General features: G+C 38.3%; 2 protein-coding genes across 7 annotated transcripts in view; one reads left to right on the top strand and one right to left on the bottom strand.

Annotated features, from left to right (window-relative positions):
* The window catches only part of Zyx (lipoma-preferred partner zyxin), a 110,866-nt gene that overhangs the window by 55,701 nt on the left and 40,072 nt on the right, over positions 1-15,093 (bottom strand). The window lies entirely within an intron of this gene.
* LOC110833276 (trehalose transporter 1-like protein) overlaps positions 8,451-15,093 on the top strand; it is a 41,541-nt gene continuing 34,898 nt past the window's right edge. The window contains exons 1-2 of one of the 5 annotated variants that reach the window (XM_022071124.2): positions 8,477-8,615; positions 10,275-10,523. The gene's annotated coding sequence lies outside the window, so the exon portion shown is untranslated. Of the gene's footprint in view, positions 8,676-10,274; positions 10,524-15,093 lie in introns of all 5 variants that reach the window. The other 4 variants (XM_087349186.1, XM_022071123.2, XM_022071121.2 and 1 more) reach the window with 4 other exon arrangements.

Here is a 15,093-nt window from a genome sequence, read left to right as displayed (position 1 = left end):
ATTTGTTACTTGGCTGACTAGTTGATTGAGCCAACTGCAGTCGTCGAATGAATAATGTAAGAATGGCTGTACATGAAAGGAAGTCGCAACGGAATAACTTGATCTACTAGTAAGTAACTGCAATTCATGCTAAACGTAAAGTTATCCCTGTGCCCAAGCACCATACAGTGACGGAATACAGAGAAGTTCGATGTAATCCTTCACTCGTCATAAACTTCTGAGTTGTCAGTTTCACGCTCCGTCCGTTTAAACCCGTTACTTTTTGGATAACGACCTGAATAGGTATGGACACAGTGACAAAGGAAGCAAAGCAAACAGCTGCTGCCTGGAGTCAAACCCCGAATTTCCAGTCCGTATCCAGTAACTTTACTGACATATTGATCCAGACAAATGTTTAGAATAAAAGTACTCAGAAGGTATTTCATTTTAAGATAAATTAATGCGTTAAGGGGTATTTAGGACATTACATACCAGCAACAAAATCTTCATACTTTACAGTGGTCAATTACCATTTTCAGAGCAATGAAGGACGTTACCCACGTGGAGGATACGCAAACTGCACATCTATATTAGTGAGTGGTTTAAACACTTGTACGCCGAGTTACTCTTACTGACGGCTATTAGAAAATAATTAACTTCCATACAGCTGAAGGCAAAATTCACTCCACTCTTTGATTTCACACTTGAAACGCACATCAATTTAATTACAAAATTCGCATGACAAAGCCTTATAATGGTCACCCTGATGCTAATTAAATATGACGTTCAGACATCAACGCACAGAGACTGGACATGTTTTCATAGTTCAAGGTCATCTGTCAATAACCGAGAGATGGAAGCTATAAAACATGGCTAAGTAATTAATTACTTAATTATTTACAAGAGCTTTATATGAAAATGAGATGTCATCAAACGTCCGTCAACCAATTTGCCGATCTTCAAGCAGCTAGCTATTTTCACATATTTTGACGTGAGAATATCATAATCACTGAAGCGTCGTTTTCAAAAACATAATGTTAGGTGAAATAAGATACAGATGGTAAAAATACAGGCGTTCAAGATTTTAATATACCTCTCTTAAGTACTTTTCTACAAGGTAAAACCGCATCATACGGCGGACATATCAGCAGATTCAGCTATGCGTTAAGCAGAATTACTACGGTACCCAATTCATTTGTTTCTCTTAGTGCATACTGTCTATTTGAAATGTTGACTTGTCTTGAATCAAACGCCAAAGAAAAGAATGAAGAAACATCACTGAGTCGACCTTAAACAAATAATTTTACCGTAAGCAAAAAGTACCAACTGAACTCTGTTTTACCCAAATTGCATTGTCTTCTAGGTAAACATAAGCTTATAGTGTGTCCCCCGACCCCAGTAATATCTAAACCAACTGACCATTTTTTTAAAAAACTTCAGAGGCAGCATGACCTCTGAAACGTTGGTAAACTTCGACCAGACTACACAGCGCAACAACCCAGAAGACAGAAATCTTCATACTCACCGCCCTGATGATGGAGGCAGTATGACCTCTGAAACGTTGGTAAACATCGACCAGTCTACACAGCGCAACAACCTAGAGGTCATACTGCCTCCATCATCAGGGCGGTGAGTATGAAGATTTCTGTCTTCTGGGTTGTTGCGCTGTGTAGTCTGGTCGATGTTTACCAACGTTTCAGAGGTCATACTGCCTCCGTCATCAGGGCGATACAGTATGACCTCTGAAACGTTGGTTAACATCGATCAGACTCCACAGCGCAACAACCCAGAAGACAGAAATCTTCATACTCACCGCTGTGAAAACCTCAAATCATAAATATAATTATTAGTTTAGAGTTCTTATTAGCCTTACCACGTCCGTGGGAGAGTATGAAGGAAATAAGCAATTCCAAGTTCTTTAAAGATTTATCCTTTTCCAAAGCAGCCTACTACACGTTTGCATATGTCAACCAATCATAAATTAACTAAATTCTGAGACCAAAAATTAGACTGAAGTAAGGAGTGTAGTAACTAAGGGGAACACCTGGGAAATGAATTGTGGCACATTCTACTTTGCGCATAAAAGCGATGATTTACTGCCACAGTAACATTTTATTGTTTGGTTTTTATGACACACGCAGTGCTTCTGATGTTTTACACAATCAGCACAAGCAATAAATGTCACAGCTTCCGAGAAATACTTCTACACTACAACAGAAGTTCAATTAGAAGTGTCTCCATGTATGGAGACTTCCCTGAATAGTCATAATCATTCAGCTGCTCAAGAAATCCCATGTTCTATAGATCACGAAGCTTCATCGCCGTGTTTATGAAAGGCCATCATTGAGCCAATTGATCTAACATTTATCTTCCAGGCTATTTCTCAGATACCTATCTTCGCATTATTTACATATCGTCGTCTGGGTCTCAAAATGATGTGTTCCTTTGGTTTGTGACTGAAATATTGTGTGAATTTAGAGGGTGCTAAAACACAGAAGCTAGCCATCTTGTTACTCACCGCCGTAAAAACCTCAAATCCTACTTAACTCCACCACCTTTTGAAACAATGTCCCTGTTATGATATTCTGTATTATATTGACCACACATGAACTTACAGGCTATTTAGATTTCTCTGCTATCGTTTCTAGACAAAATTCCTTTCTAAAGGCTAGAAGTGTTTACACTGCGGTGCCCGAATTTATAACTTGTGTTGGGCAAGGCCGTGGTCTAGGCAACACGGAGTTTTCCTCCGAGGGCTTCCCCGGTTTCTCCGTGGCATCCCAACAATTACTCCACTCACACACAGAAGAAGGCAATGGCAAACCACTTCTGGATCATCTGCCAAGAACGTATATGAACAGGTCCCAGTCCGAGAAAAGGATGGAAGGATCCTGTTCATATGGGCCTGTCGTCAGACAGAACACTAAATAAATATAAATAAATAGCTGTATTAATTAGGCTAATAGTAAAAACAAATAAAATCTTCTGTCTTCCTGTCGTGGTTCGGTGGTACTCAATATACACTGTAACACAGGATTATCAACCAGACAAAATGCATCATCAGCTAGCTCCAGCCAACCAGGCGTTGTTAGCCAGATGGTTAAGGCTTACGCTCGCCGCAAGTGCCTGGCTGGCTGAAGCTGGCTAACGATGCACTTTATCAGATCGGTTTAACTGTGTTTCAGTGCTGTGACCATAGACATATTTATATACGTAACTACACAACGAATGTCGACAGGATGTAAATTAAAATTAAAACGTGGATTGTAAATGTACCCACGTCATGATTGCCTATAGGGGAGTAGAGAAAATACTCCAAGCATCAACGATAGAAGAAGATAATGATCAGCTTCACGCTCCGGCAACTCTTAATTTCTAAAAGCTCACAGCATCCATTCGACAGATGATTTGGATCGCATGAAAATCGGTGAATCTGGTGTCCGTCCTTATCAGTCGAATGTAATCCCCTATTTCTTGCAAACAAACACAAGACTGAGTTTTGCAGAATTTAAGATAAGGAACGGAAGATCAAGGTTGTTTAGGTTAAATATTTGTGCTGAATAATCACATGTGGGAATCGGAGGGCGAAGACAGGATGCGCTTTGCTCGTGTACCACAGGAAGAAGGAAAAAAAGCTTTTGAATATGTCTGCCTTTAATGGAGTTCATGGATGACATTTCAACAGCAATAAAGTATGCAGTGTTAACAAGATTTATTACGCAAGAATGCAGAGTCACGTTATTAATAGAACATTCAGTATGCAACAAAGGCGAATTATGCGAAGAATGCAATTACCTGTTAGGTCAGTGGTTCTCAAAGTATCCGGCGAAACAATGAAATTCAGTGACGGATTCCAAATCGTTCTGCCAGATTAAGGAACATTACGAAGCGTAAAACAAGACGTCCTGACCTTTCACTCCTATGATTCTCTAAGGGTCATCGCCTTGATGATGGAGGCAGCAAGCACCTCTGAAACATCACTAAACTTCTACCAGACTACACTGCGCTACAACCCATAAGACAGCCATCTTTTGTCTGTTGCCTTCTTTATACAAAATGTTGTCCCAGAAACATTTCTAGAAGTGTTATTTCAACATACTTTAGCACAGGTAAGAAGTGACTGCCATTGCTATCTTGTGTGTTATTTGACAAGAAATAGCACAGAACAGCTGATCTCCCAGACGGGGCAGTGGAAGCCACCAGACAGTATACAGCATTGCTTCCCAAACGTTTTCCTTCATTACCCAAAACCGCTTATTACAAAGTCCTTTTTACCCACTGTAGGTAAAACACTAACTGCACAGAAAACATACATGAGAAGTAAAAATTAGGATTTGAATATTCATTATATTATTTTAAATAAACTAAAAATAATATAATGAAGATTACCTTTTATAAACACAGCCAGCGCGATACATACCTCACACCGCCATAGCTAGCAAAACACTGCACCTAAAGTTTAGTCTAGACAACTAGACTCACTAACTTTAATTTAGGGGGGCGGTAATTGTAGATGTATTTTTTCAATTCTCCACGTGCATGCGAACGCGGAAAAAATGATTGAATCTAATAACAAGCGTATGGCGTATTTAGAGTATCGGTGCACAATGACTGATCGCTTTCTTCAGGGTACTTCTACACTTTTACGGTAAATTTTAATGTGTAATCCGAGGTGTGTCGTTACCCAAAGAAAAACCACTTTTACCCCTTTTTGGGCAATTTACTCAGGTTTCGGAAGCACTGACATACAGTGTTTGTAATCTCCATACCAAATATCTTGCTTAGCTCCTACGGTTCACTAGCTATTGGCATCAAACAAAAAGTTAGATTTCAAGTAGCCGCCAGGAGGCCACCCGTCTTTGCTCGTTCTTGAAGTTATTTAACCTGTTGTTTCATAATCGGAAGCTCAGACGCGCTTCGCTGCAGTCCATTGTTCCAACTCATTTTACAGAGCGTTCAAACAATGCAGGTGCCTGAATTAATGAAGCTATGCGTCAGGCATTACATAAATGCTTGGGTGCACCGTATTTAAAAGTTATCTGTAGAACATTTAATGTATTATTGATAACAAACGACACCTTCCATTATGAAGTTACAACAGCCGTGCAACAATCATTTCATGTGACTGTGAGTGACCTTCATTTTAACGACACTTTTCGATAAAATGCTAAAAATGTAGTTTCCAGTTTTATGGAACTGGTTTCCACTGTGAATGACTCACAATACAGTAACTACAACAAGTTACGGAAATGAGTGTGTGACAAACTTAAAATATAGATGCTTGTATGTCTCGACAGTGTCACTTGACCTAATTATGTAGGCCTTCCTATAGTTACGGAACAGCCCGCCGGTGGAGCGATTACACGTGGACATGTGGACACGTGATAACACAGGGCGAATGTTCAATGCCTTCGAATTCTTTATGTTATTAAGTCCTGCATAACAACCGTTAAACAATCTTACTTTAAAACATCAGTCTTTATTTCATAATACAGCAGGTTTTAAACTAGTGACCTTGGGTTATACAAGCCAGCAAACATCAACGCTGCCCGTGCCTCATTCCATATCTTCATTTCCGATCGTGACTGTTCTCCATTGCAATGATTTTACAAAGACTGTATACAATCAAAACAGCATCCGGCTCGTATTCGGTCAGTCCGTAACATAAAAAATTTTGTGTCACCGCTACATTTCCATACCGAGTGCTTGAAAGACGATCAGCACAAGAGATTGAGGTTTAAGTAGACAGGACAACGTAAAATTCGACGACAATGACATTTAAAATTGTATATCCGTGGCTTGTGTATGCTCAGAGGAAACAAAATATTTGGACGTACAGAATATGACGTAATATAGAAATGGAGAAACTGCGAAGCTTTGCAGCTTACGTTCATCACCTAATGAAGTTAAGATAATTAAACCAAGAACCACGAGACTAGCAGGGCGTGTGGCATACGATGTGAGAAAACAATAAATACGTATAAAATACTAATACTAAAAAGGCATAATCACTTGGGAAATATAATATTAAAATAACATTTAGAAAAACCAAAGGAATGTGCACTGGGTCCTAGTAGCTCAGATTAGGGTCGTATTTAAAGGTTTCTTGAACCAAGTTATAAAACTTCGAGTTTCATAAAAGCAAAACACTTCTTTACGGAGTGAATAACTGTCGAATATTCAAACTAAGACCATATACGTATCATGATGCAACATTCAGTCATTCTCTGGGCTCGTCAGTCAGTCACTTAGTACGTTAGACGGTTGGGCAGTTGGTAAGTCAAGTTTCACCCACAGAGTTACATTTCTCAAAATGCCGCATTTAAAACTGCCTTTTGTTTTCATTCAGAACAAGACACTCCTGAAATCTCAACGCCGAAGTTGAATATGTCATCATTTAACGGTTCCTTTGGCAGCTTTCTCTAGCCATTCTTCCAGAACCACTCAGTTTTCATGGGAAAAAGACAATGGCATGACTTCGAAACAGACACTAGCTCTCGTGCGATATCATGCGTGTAAAATGGACGGGCGTTTCTGCTTCCCGTTTCGAATGGCAATTTCAGAACATCTTCCGATTCAGCAAATATAAACACGCACACGTTTATAGGCAGGGAAACAGGCCTTAACAAGATTTGAGATTTTCACAGCGGTGACTATGAAGATTTCTGTCTTCTGGGTTGTTGCGCTGTGTAGTCTGGTCGATTTCAGAGGCCATACTGCCTACGTCATCAGGGCGATTTATCGCCCTGGGAGTTTATCGTAATCCAAAGTTAAACTCTAAGTTGACAATGAAGTGGATAAGAATGTCCTTGGCTTTAATGAACCCAAGGGCTTGTTGCAACTTCGCAAAAGGCCACCACCTGAGCTTGTCCTGAGTCATTTAAATTCAACCTGCCATTTCTTACGTTTGTTTTCTACGATCTATTACAATATTAATCTCCAATCTACGTTTGGATCTGTTTAATGAGGTTTCCCCATCGAAACTGTGTATAGCGCATATTTCCATTTCCTTATTTGTGCTACATATTTCGTCCAGATTTCTTAACAATAACCACAGGCCTATTATGCCTATTAGTTTGTGCACAGTACTCACATATAATTCCACACACTTCACAGAAACACAAAATAATTCATGGATTGTTCGAAGTAAATTATGTAATAAAGTGATCATCTTTGGTTGCAACATATAACACTACATAGCACTACTTCATAAAATAATAGGTGCTGCAATATTATTGTGACATCTGGTTAATCATGTATTGAAACCCCAACCAGGATCACCGCATTCGACACTAAAATAACCTCTGCACTCTCTAAAGAATCTTTAAAAGAATCTAGAAATCGATCCAACTCTCATGTTAAGCTTTACCACTTTTACCGGCGTACGCCAGTTTTCCTTTGCCTCTACAAATAAAATTTTGTATAATGAAGAAGAAACTAGTGAAGTGTTACATATGGAGTGTCGCGCTGTATGGAGCAGAGACTTGGACACTCAGGAAGAAGGAACAGAAATACCTGAAAGTTTTGAAATGTGGTGTTGGAGAAGAATAGAGAAGATCAGGTGGACGGATCGCGTGACCAACGAAGAAGTATTGAGGAGAGTCAACGAGCAAAGAAACATTCTGCAGGCGATTACACGAAGGAAAGCTAACTGGCTGGGACATATTATGAGTGATATCACCGAAGGCCAGGTTGAAGGAAAGCGAGGACTGGGAAGAAGACAGATGCACCTAACCGACGATCTGAAACAAGGAAAGAAGATGACGTTCCAGGAATTAAAGCGAGAAGCCGAGAATAGGGACAGCTCTGTTTGGGCAGAGCAATGGACCTGTCGTAAGACAGAACACTTAATAATAATAATAATAATAATAATAATAATAATGCTCATCGTTGTGTCTACGTTTCCTAAAATCAGTTTAATTATAAGATGCCAATGCAAAATGATTGTTGTTTTCTCTACTCTACAAATTAAGCTATAGGTCATATAAAACAATTGTTATCGAAAGTTTGTATAACTGTGAAACGAGGTGTCCTACTACGAGGGCAGAACATAAGCTGAACGTGTCCGAAGAAGTACTAAGGCAAATATTTGGAGGCAGCAGAGTTCAAGTAAGCAGGAAACGGAGTATATTACATAACGAGGAACGTCCTTATTCACACAGGTCACTTAGTATGATTATGTTAGTCGAATTATAGTAGTAGGCTGGTCCTGCAGCTGGTATGGGTCAAACAAGAAATGCCTAAAAATATGATAAGGGCAACTCTTGGAATACGTCCACTTGGAAGACCAAGAAGGAAAATGCAGGACGTCTGATGTTACTCGGCAGAAACAGACTGTGAATACAGAAATTGGACTGAACTGGCTAATTATTGCACCCAATTGTAGGCCACTGTATTAATACTTTATCTACGATTAGTGTATGGGTTTTTGTCAGCAAGGACAAAGTTGGTAAACAGCTAGTCATTGGATTAGCCGCTCAGTCAGGCAGGCGGTCTGTGAAGTAGAAAGTCAGTTAAGTAATTTGCCATTCTTCAACTCAGCTATACGGTGAGTTCCTTAGTACGTCACTTGCAGTGTTTAGCCAGCTAATCATCGATAGTGGTCTTCTGGGTAGCGACTCCGTGTGGGCTTGCAGGTGTGTACTAACGTTTCGGAGAAACATACTGCCTCCATCTTCAGATTATCCTTCACCACCGTAAGAACCTCAGATCTCATTCAATCAGCTAGTCTGACAGACAGTTATAAAGTTTTTCATTAAGCAAATCAGTCTATTTATCAATAATTTATTCGGATGTCCGTCATTTAGTCAGTCTATCCGTCAGCGGGAAGGTTTCATGTGAATATGCATCACGTAGTTTACTAAGACGAGTCGAGCGACTGGAAGTAAATTACGTAGTCTGTGAACAAATATGCGCCGTATAGGTAAATGGTTGTGGTTACAGAGAATCCAAGGATTTGAAATATTTAGCTTGTGCCCTTTTAGAAACATAAAAACCCGAGGTTCATCACCCAAAGCTGGACATCCTACAGTTTCTTAGTTCCGTCCATATTGCCAGAACTGGTGAACCCCCTTTAATGATGCAAGCGTTTCTCATGTCGAGAAATGTGTCCTTTAACCAAATTCTTAGGGAAATGAGATTGGAAATGCTTCAACACCCTCCTGATCATAAATATTTCCGTCTCTTTGTTCATACTGTGTAACCATACAAATTTCACATACTTCATTACGATGATTCATCAGTTATCGTCACCCAGCAAAATAATTCGTGCTGTCGTCATGAAGGTCAATTTTTGACAAATTCCCGTGTTAAATTAAAAGAATGTATTACCATACAAAGCTTCAGGATCAAGCACTGAATGCCGATTGAGTTGTTCCCATCTCACGACTTTGCAGTATCGATAGTGAGTTAGGAAATTCCGAGACGGGCTGGCCTCCAATTCTACTCTTTTGAAACAAAGTATCGCTGAAATTGACAGTTCCTTCCTTGGACACATAAAAGAATACAAATGTATATTTAAATCTGAATGCATGACAGTGTGTTTTCCAAATGAATTATTAGCAAGTTACCATCCCACATTGGTATTGATATCCATGTATTGTAAATATAAACTTCATAGAGATAAAAGTGTTTCAACTCGTTTTTCATTAAATACAGACATACAAGGCATGGAAAAATGGTTTAAAATAAATGTATTACGGATGACAAGTATAGTAAATGTGTAAAAGACTTTTGTTTGAAAGTCAGAAGTGATGGAATTAGTTCATTAGTTATGAGACCGGTATCTAATACAATTTACTAAATTTTACGCTATGAACCGTGGCCTATAAAAGGGCTTTTCCTCGGGATTAAAGCGAACAAAACGTTGAGTTGAACATTTGCCTGAATTTAATGCAAGGTTTAAGACTCCAAGGAGATTTGCCTCCGGTTGCTCACATGACGTCGACAGGCTTCTGGGATGTTGCGGCATTTAGTCTCGTAGAAGTTGGTCGACGTTTTTGAGCGATGATGGAGGCTAGTAGGAACTTCCTAAACGTCTGCTAACTTCTACGAGACTACGCCCCAATATCCCAGAAGGCTACCATCTTCATATTCGTGAAAACATAACATCTCACAATCGCCTACATGTCTTCAAGGTGTGAAACAACCATGGTAAGAGATTTACCTGTATCAGGTTCCACTGAGCTCGAGTAAATTATGGTTTATGATAGACAGATAAGAGTCAAAATTAAATTAGTCTAATATCAAGTTCCGAAACCAAATATCTAATTTTGATGTGGTGTAATTTTCTTCAGTTCAATCAATATCGATTATGAGAATTTAAAAATAGGCTGCATATCCTAGAACTACGGAAGTGACAGGAGAAACTAACGGATGTCCGAGAGATTATATTAGTCGTGGTGAAGCAGTGTTACCACCGCCCCTTCATTGTCACTTTCACCAACCAAAAGTGGACCGCACGCCTGGCATTGCATCTGTTAGCTTTTGTTCGTAGCTGTGAAACAAAGGGTGATTGACTCTCTGCAGGAGCTAGACAGAATCTGGTAAGTGTTGCATCCCATATCAGAGATTACAGAGCTGTTTTCTTCTCTCCTCTTGTGTCTCCATTTCTTCTTCATTATTTTTCTTCTCCTCTGTCCTCTTCTCTCTTTATCTTACTCCTCATTCTTTTATTATATTATTAAAACTATCACCCCGTCGTCTTCTTCTTTTCATTCTCGATTTTTGAGATAAATGTCTGTTTGAAGTGGCATTGATATTTAATATTATATTTTATGTAATTACAAATAATGTGATTAATTATTATTTAATAAATTATTCATATCGTTAAAAGTCAAAACTATCCATTTATTTACGCCGAAAAAATGATACCAACACTAATTAATGTCATATAGGCCTAATATATAATTCGTAAGCTTCTCAAAGTTATGAGAAATCCTGTAGTCCTCTATTTCACACGTCTGTTGGTTATGTAGTTAGTTAATCGGCCAGTTTGTCTACAAGTCTGTCAGTTAATTTACACGTTCGTACTACGTAATAATATCTAAAATAGGTAGCTCTGTCCGTAAGTGAATATTGCTTTTAGAAGGTCTTGAAGCTCTTCAACTGCATTATGCTACGTACGTATCAAAGATTTTCATAACACAGACTACATTAAAACACTGACTGGAGAAAATATAACACAAGGGACAGCAGAATCTTTGAAGTGATTAATTTGTATGTATGTGAGATGGTAAAGTTGCGTCATATTGTGATATAATAAATATATATTGTTTAAATCTTGTCCGTCTAATCACAATGAATTCTTATTAAATATTAAAATACTACAATAATTAACATTTAAAATATTTAAAATATTAAATGATGTTCTTTATCGAAATATTCGATTTACATTAGACCATCATTTTTCACGACATGTTTCAGTTCCTAAAAGAACTATCTTCAGGTGTATATAATTATATAAAGATTCAAATCAATAATAACTTAAATACAATTTCTTAAATACAATTTCTATATATTATTTTAGCGTACATTTTTATCAGATGTTTATCAGATATCAAACGATGTTCTTTTCCAGATTTTATTCCATTTTAATAACATATTCGATGTTGTTCTTTTGTTGTTTTTGTATCAGCCTGTAATATAAATAATATAAATAATATAAAGACTAAATGAATATTAATAGGAAATAAAATAATATATTGAAATAATGAAATATAATTTTGAAACATACCAGAAATGAAAGTTGTAGAGGAGTTACATCTGTCTGGAAGTATTGCCGTGTTTGAACTGAACTGTGTTGTTATTTTTATGTTCAAGGAAAATTAATTAACACGCGACACACTATTTTACAAATTACGGCAATAACAACATACACCTGTTGGGTGGGATATTGTAACAGCCTTCAACTGGCCGTTACGCAATTAACATAGCTGCTATTAATTATTAATAAATTGTTCCGGAACGTCGAACGAGAAGTGGCGAACTGAGTAAGAGTGGGGGAAGCTGATTGACCTTAAGCACGAAACCTATCAGTCAGCCATTTCCACACCCGAAAGAAGAAAAGTGTTAGTTCGCTGAAGGCCTTAGTAGAGCGAGCAAGGGGGGAAATAACATAGAGTGAGTCTAGAAACTAGAATTATTAAGAGAAATATTTTTACTTTTCAAGGGAAAGAAATATATTAGAAAACTCCACTGCACAAGGTCTTCCTTGAAAATCTGATAATTGCTCAGCTCGTTAAAAAATTCCCTGCTTCTAAGGAATCCGAAGGATAATGATCGCTCACAAACTGTTTTACAGTTGTCTAGATGGAATTTATATTTGTCTGAATAGTAAGCCGATGTGAAAAAACACTGTCAGAATGTTCACATACACAATTCATTCACTATTCTCATACGATTACTCTGTATTCTTCTGGCGTGGCTTAATATATACTTCATGTCATCAACTAATATCAGCTCCAAACTCTGGGCCTAGAGGTTTGATACGCCCAAGGAGTATCGCTTTCCTTATCTCTTCTGTCACATCGAAGTTTTGTGTGTCCCGTTCATAGGCACATTTCACTCGATTACAAAGTCTGACCAAAGGCTAGTCTTCTTTCCCGTGCATTCAAAATGCTGACAGTTGGGAATCTCATGCACACAACACAACCTAAACGCCAAACCAATACGACCAGAGTAATAAATTGAACACCGCCACAAGTGTATTACCTTGCTGTTGAATTAGTAACTTCAGAACTTAGGGGAAGGGGAATAGTTGATTAGATGTTAGAATTTGTCCTGCGATTTTAAAACGTTACGGCTGAAGGGAATACAGTGTTCTAGTACGTAAAACGTAATTAATCTTTGGTTTTCATAGAACTTGGCCTTCACAGTGCATAATTCAAGGGAAAGACTCTCCAATACATACGCTATGGAAAAATCGGTATCCACGCAATAATTTATAACAGTATTACTTTCAATAATACAAAAAGGGGCGTTGAAATTTAATCTTCATCGCTTATCTCCTTGCTTCACTTCTTTTATCCCTCTTATACTTTACCAACTTCCCTCTTTTCCTCCAGCGTTCCCTTCCCTCACTTTCAACTTACAGCATTACACAATAACAGCGAAGTTATTTAAGTATTTTCGGCACCCGTAGTACTCCTAAAAGAAGCCTAATGGTAGCAGCACTTGTAACATAGAACATTGTCATCTAGCGTTGTCATTGCATAGTACACATTTTGAACCATAGATTGTATTTCAAATCTAAAACTTCTTGACGATGGTGAAGATTCAATTGAATAAAAATTTTCTTGGATATTATCCATCGTGTAGTAAATATAAAACGTAAAACGACGTTTCGGAGATGGGACATTATCTCCGTCTTCAGGTTCCTACACAGTTGGGCCCACTAGATAGAGCTAATCCCTATCTCCGGACAAAGTAAAAAAGTGAAAGTCCCGGAATAAAAAGACATCACCACCATAGATTGTGTTCTCTTACATAGGCTTCACAGGCCTACGCACCGAATATGTATGTACTCCCACAATCAGGAAGAAATTATATCAGAACCAGAACTCGAAGCTCAGTTTAGTAAAGAAGTTTGAAAAGTAAAGGACATGCAGAACTCATGAAATACATAAGAAACACACACATATTGTTAAAATGGATCTTTATGATTGATTGATTGATTGATTCTTGCGTTATTTAACACTACGTCAAACGCATACCTTACGTAGCACCAAATGGCCCAAAATGCACAAAACTTCTCATAAATATCACTTCTTGTTTGAATTTGAGTAGAAGATTAATAACTGTAAGGAACTAGCATGTTATGAAGTGTTACAAATGGCCTAGGACTTAGGCAAATTTTTTGGCATGGGATTTTCAACTTGGAAGTTCAGGAGTCTCTGCAAGACACATATATGAAAAACAGAATCAATATCTTAGCTAAATATAATTCAGATTTAGTAAGAGTACTTACATGAAATCATAAGGAATAAGACACAGCAAACTGCATACTGTTTTACAACATCAGATTAATATTTAAGCATTTAAGAGGGTGGAGTTTCTTGGCGGTAGGATGACGCGTGTAGACCAGGATCGGGTGGGACATGAAGCATACATGCTATTCGCTCTCGTGCACGCCGTCATACTGTTCGTAAAACAGAGAAATGGTATTTTGTACGACAGTACTAAGTAGGGCACGCGCAAAACATGTGACACTAACCCTTTCCCGTCTGAGACGCCAACTTAAATGACGCGGGTTTTGCCGGAATGAGTGAGAATCTCGAGCACCGATTCACAGTAATTCCACAAAGTGTTTCCTGACATTGGAAATACGACTGCGTCGTAATGCAAGAAGACACGCGCGGCCCTAAACAACCGGTTCTGCATTCCGTAACTTATTATACAAGACCTCGGAGTTACATTTCGTCCGAAATGTGGTTCATTTGACATTGAGCTGCTCGTTATGAAGTTTACCTTTTTGTCTTCGCCGGCAAGGTTATTCACCTACATCGGTTTGTTACCTTGATCATAATACTGACTGCGACTCAAGGTAACACAGCGCCATACAGGGCCGTCTGGAGAAGGGATTTTTTGTTCTGCTGAACTTCGTAGCTCTGACAGTTTAATCTATAGGGCTTCCCTGTTCAATTTATATTTTTCCTGGAAGCTTCACGTGTCGTCGTCCCCTTATCGCACTTGAAGAATTACATTTTTAACCCATTCGTTGCATATGTTCCTTCACATTTGCAATACTGCACTCTCAGCCAACTTTCGTGATTCTATAAGGAAAAACGACCGTGTGGTATGAACATAAAAGTGTCTGTATCCTTTAATAACTTTCAATCAACTGACTTTCATGTGACAATCTTTATGCCTTATATTTCCTGCCACGAAGATCGTCACGTGTACGCAATACTAGCGCCACTTATTGTACTGAGTCCTTTCGTGTCTTAACAGTTCTCCGTAAAACATTAAGCTTTTGTTACTGGCATGTACTGTTCTCTTGCAGAAAGTAAAGTGATTGATCACATGACATTTATAGTTCGGGCTCCGTTTTATGGCGATAACTAATGAGAGATTGGAACCTGGAATGTGAAAAGGTGTATGAAAATAAATTAAATA

The sequence above is a fragment of the Zootermopsis nevadensis genome, unplaced genomic scaffold (genome assembly GCF_977971745.1).
Source record: "Zootermopsis nevadensis isolate Lab colony 2312 unplaced genomic scaffold, Znev_1.0 Znev_ptg000015l, whole genome shotgun sequence".
Classification (NCBI taxonomy): domain Eukaryota; kingdom Metazoa; phylum Arthropoda; class Insecta; order Blattodea; family Termopsidae; genus Zootermopsis; species Zootermopsis nevadensis.
Note: the sequence above shows the minus strand (reverse complement) of the source record. Positions and strands in the feature narration are given on the sequence as shown.